Source organism: Oryzias melastigma, unplaced genomic scaffold, assembly GCF_002922805.2.
Source record: "Oryzias melastigma strain HK-1 unplaced genomic scaffold, ASM292280v2 sc00300, whole genome shotgun sequence".
NCBI classification, from domain to species: domain Eukaryota; kingdom Metazoa; phylum Chordata; class Actinopteri; order Beloniformes; family Adrianichthyidae; genus Oryzias; species Oryzias melastigma.
In genome coordinates, this window is record NW_023416913.1 from 85,611 (window position 1) to 90,536 (window position 4,926).

The following is a 4,926-nucleotide window of genomic DNA, read 5'->3' on the forward strand; positions in this document are numbered from 1 at the left end:
TCAGAAAAACACTCTAGTTGTGAGCGTTTTCTCCTCTTTGGGGGGTAAAAGTTAGACGGTTAGTCACTACATGACCAGTAAATGCTTCCATAGAATCAGTCATATTCGTGATCTCTTCTTTTGGTGAATTTATTTTGTCCTCTCATCCTTCACCGTCTGTCTGCACGTGAGGTAAACACACACACGACGCAACACGTCACCCGGTCTGTTCTGTGTGTCATCTACCAGTCTTTAAGACGCAGCTAATAAATACAAAATTACTTCATCAGACATGAATAAAAACTGTATTTTTTAACTTGGGCAGAATTGAATCCACTGTTTTAGCAGCGTCTGTAGCATTACAAAGCCGGTGTTGCACTGAAAACTGCCCAGCGAACATTCCAATGTGGGCCCCAAATGGTTTACCTTTTCACTCAATTGGTGGGCCCCAGGTGGGTGTGTCCGCAGGTTCCATAGTTGTCTCATGTGTGTTGCCTACATTGGCTTAGGTAGGGACTTAGTGATCTGGGTCCCTACGCTAACCAGCTGCCCGGCGGACAGTGTAGCGAGTTAGTGAGCTCCGCTCCCCAGCAAGCCAGACTACTGAGTGTCCACTCAAGGCAGTGTGGGCAAACACATGTGGGGCCACCATAGAACCGGCGGACAAACCCACCTGGGGCCCACTTTTATTTTATAACATTGACGAGTCAAATGCTCTGCTACAGACTGTTTTCTGTGCAAATAAGTATCTGAGTAGTAATGAAAAGATATTGGTCGTCCAATCCCATCCATCCATCCAACTTCTTGACCGCTTTGTCCCTTTTGGGGTCGCGGGGGTGCTGGAGCCTAACCCGGCTTCTGAAGGGCGAAGGCGGGGTACACCCTGGACAGGTCGCCAGTCTGTCTCAGGGCCTCAATCACACACACATTCACTCTCACATGCACACCTAGGGACAATTTAGAGTCACCAATTAACCTATGAAGCATGTTTTTGGACGGTGGGAGGAAGCCGGAGTCCCCGGTGAAAACCCACGCATGCACGGGGAGAACATGCAAACTCCACACAGAAAGGTCCCAGCCGGGAGTCGAACCGGGGCCTTCTCGCTGTGAGGCAAGAGCGCTAACCACTGCGCCACCATGCAGCCCTCGTCCAATCCCATGTTCAGTAAATGTTCATGGATCTGTTTGTTTCCATGAGGTGCTATTTGCTAAGAAGCACTTAGAAGAAAATAAAGAAATAAACTTGAACCTAAATAATACTGATTTGTCCTTTTTTTTTTTTTAAATAGTCAATTTGTAATACATTTGGTCGGGGAAGCAAAAGTTAATCTTAGGCTGTAATGAGACACCACCACCACCTTATTTTAAGCCAGGAAAAACCCTGTCTTGTTTCCCAGATTTTCAAGCTCCTTTGGCGGGCTGTTACATCACTACTGACTGGATTAGCACTACTGCGCATTTGTGTCAGAGAGAATGACAGACCCGACATTAAAAAGCACGCACCGTAGTTTGGATATTAAAAATAAATAAAAAGAAACATAAACGACATGTCGACTATTAAATTAGTGGTCAACCATTTTAATAGTCGACGTAGTTGTGACTAAACGTAGCAGCCCTAGTAATCGCTGGCGTCTCAGTGGACGAATGGCCACAGTCACTGCAGAGTATGACAGCTGCTGGGAACATCACCCACCACTGGAATGTTATGCCTGTAGTGCAATAAGGTCATTGAACTTGAATTGAATTCAGCAATCAGAGTTCACGATCACGGAGGAAAACTCTGTCCAGAAAATGTCTTTTAAACACTGAAAATAATGAGAACCAACTCAAGAAGTTTTCGGAAATACTGAATTTAACACACAAACACAAAGTGAGCAGACAACTATTAGCTCCAGGGTGTGCTTGTGGGAGTGAGTGGGTTGATTCAAGTCTTGTGCAGGGGTCTCAAATTCGCGGCCCGCGGGCCATCTGCTGCCCGCGTGATGATAATTTGCGGGCCCCATCTTCATATGAAAGATTACTGTTCGTGCAGTAAGGTTAATATGAATGACAGTTGTTATGTGCAGAGCTGAATGAACTAATCACGGTGAGGTATATGACTCATTCCTCCAGTCAATTGGGAGGAGGAGGAGCCTTGAAGCTGCTGGAAGTGCTTTCACACTGAACGTGATTCTTGTGCCCCGCCCCTCATTCGCAGCGTGACAAATGCACAGCCTGCCGCTTGTCAAAAAGCGTGTTTCTGACGGCGCACCAGGTGTGGGAGGAGCTGGATGTCTCACTTAGAATGAATGGGAGGTGTTTTTTTATGCCAAAACTCCAGCAGAAATAAGACATTCTGCGCACTCATCAGCCATTCTGCGCGGACAAATCAGACTCTCGCAAGAGCTTTTTCCTCCTCCACCAGCTGAAAAAGTCTTCGTGCGAGAGACTGAATACTTCCGCGTGAGTGAGTGATGTCCGTGCGCGAACAGAATCTTCAAAGGTGCTTCCACAACGGTTGCGTGCAGTGCGTTCAAGAACGCGGTCTATGAACCCACGCTCAGCAGGTGGTATCCGGAGCAGCGTGGTCACGCACGCAGTAGCTGAGAGGAGATTCTTCTTCTATTGTATTATTACTGTTCATTAGCGCTCCTCTACCATCTACAACAGGAAGAATCTCGCAGTAAAAGTGAAAGTTGAAAATCCCCGAAATGTTGCTCCATATTTTATGTTTTCACAACTCTGTCCTTTTAAATGTCTGTCTGGGTGTCATATTAACCCGACCGGACACAAACCGCTATGATTCATTTCTCTTTGATCGTGTTTGGCACTTCAGTGCTTTGAAGCAGACGCCACACAAGCAGCTCCTTAATCAGAGTCCCTGATTGGTCACAGCTCTGCACTGCTGAGACTGTGATTGGAAATGTTGAACCGGATTGAAGACGGTGCATGCCCGATTTGTGCGTAGAGCTCGAGACCAGACTTAAAAACTTGCGTAGCAACCAACCCCCAACACTGGCAGGCGGAACGTGAAGCTAACCCGGAAGTAACAAAACGTTGCAGTACCGGCACTGACCAGAGAGGCTGGTGCTTAGAGTGAGCAAATTCCCATAGACTCCCATGTTAAAATCCTCATTTTCAGCCCTCTAATAAACCCCTTTAATGCCTGGTGCTTAACGTTTTTATTTCATCAATAGCTGCATATTTGATCCATGACAACTCTGAGGGGAGTGGATTTTTTTCTAAGTTTGTAATTTTTTTTAAAAATGGCATTTATTTTCGCTTAATGAGGGGGTGCGGCCTATGATTGACAGGTGACGATCGCGGTGGATTCTGGGAGGAATGCTCCGGTGTTTTGCTGTCTGCTACAGATTTAGCGTTAGCATGATCGCTATATTTCGGTTTTTGTCCTGCTGCCGTGATGTAAACTGTTCCAACTCTCTCTGGGAGTCATCTGGTGTCTTTTCTCCCGCAAGTACTAAAAGAATAACTTTATCTTCTTCTTCTTGTCCGCTTTGTCCCTTTCGGGGATGCGGGGTGCCGGAGCCTATCCTGGCTACTGATGGGCGAAGGCGGGGTACACCCTGGACAGGTCGCCAGTCTGTCGCAGGGCCTAGAATAACTTTATATTTGCCGGAAATAAATCATTAATGTATATTATGATTATTTATTTTAGTTCCAGTAATTCGATTTTTTAAAATTCTCAGCAACATTAATATCTATTGTGTTTAAAGTTTAAAAAAGGACGTTTTCTCTGTATTTTTATTGATAGTTCTTTTCTTTAATCACAAAGTTATAACATATAAGGACATGATTCAGATCTGCTACAGTAACACCAGAATCTCTTCATGTGAAGTTAAAATGTGAAGAATGTGAATTTAAATACTTATTTTTTAACAAATGTGTACATGTTATATTTATCTTTGTCTTGTGATTTTAATGTATATTAAATGTTATCTTTTTAATTGTATCTAATGTTTATCTTGTATGTTCCTCTTCAGGTCTGCTTCTGGTGGTGAGCGGATTTATAATCCAAAATAATCCAGCATTTACATTTAAAGGCAGTAAAATTCTAATTTTAACATATAAAGATGACTCCTGCTGATGTGTGTGATTCAATAAAAATCATGTTTAACATATTTGAGTGACCAGTCTCTTCTGTTTATTCACTGTTTTAGCATATAGGTCAGACAAAAGGAAATGTGGGTCAAAGTCAGATCTGTACAAAATTTATTTTTGAAGCAGATAAAATGATTCAAAACATTACAAACATTAATCATTGAAAATTCAGAATTAGTTTCCCTTTATTCAAAGTAGGGACCTCTTTACACATGTCATGGTTAGAAACCATCATCTATGATAATACTGTCTGTTTTTATATTTAAAGAACCTAATAAATGATCCTAAAGAGTACATTTATAACTACTGAAAACAAATTCAGTAAGAAATGAAAGAGAATAAAAGTTTATTGGTGGGTTGAAGAGTGTGCAGCTGCTGGACGTTCTCTCCGATCCCCATGACAGCTCCAGACTCCAGACGTCGCTTGTTCACGTCCTCCACAGAGACGAGAGAACCAGGAGCTGCTCTTCCTTGTAGAATTAAAATAAAAGATGTCCACCACCGTCCGCCTCAGCTGAACCAGGTGATGTGGGTCCTCGTCGAGCTCACGTCGCTGTGGTGGTTTTGTTGAACTGTCCTTCTGGTGCCAAATGGAAATGAGGTCACCATTAATCCAAACTGTAATTGTAAGGAAAAGAAAATAGATTTTACTCAAAAATATTTGTACATGTGCTGTTTCTGTGAAGATCAGCTAAACACACAAAATAAAATATTTCATCTTGTTTATGCTCAAAATACATGTGAATATCTTTAAACCAAACCTTTGAAGAAAATGAGTTTATCTTTGAAAGAACATGACAGTATTTAGTTGGATTGTCAGCAGAAGAGGAGGCAGCATCAGTCTGTTTA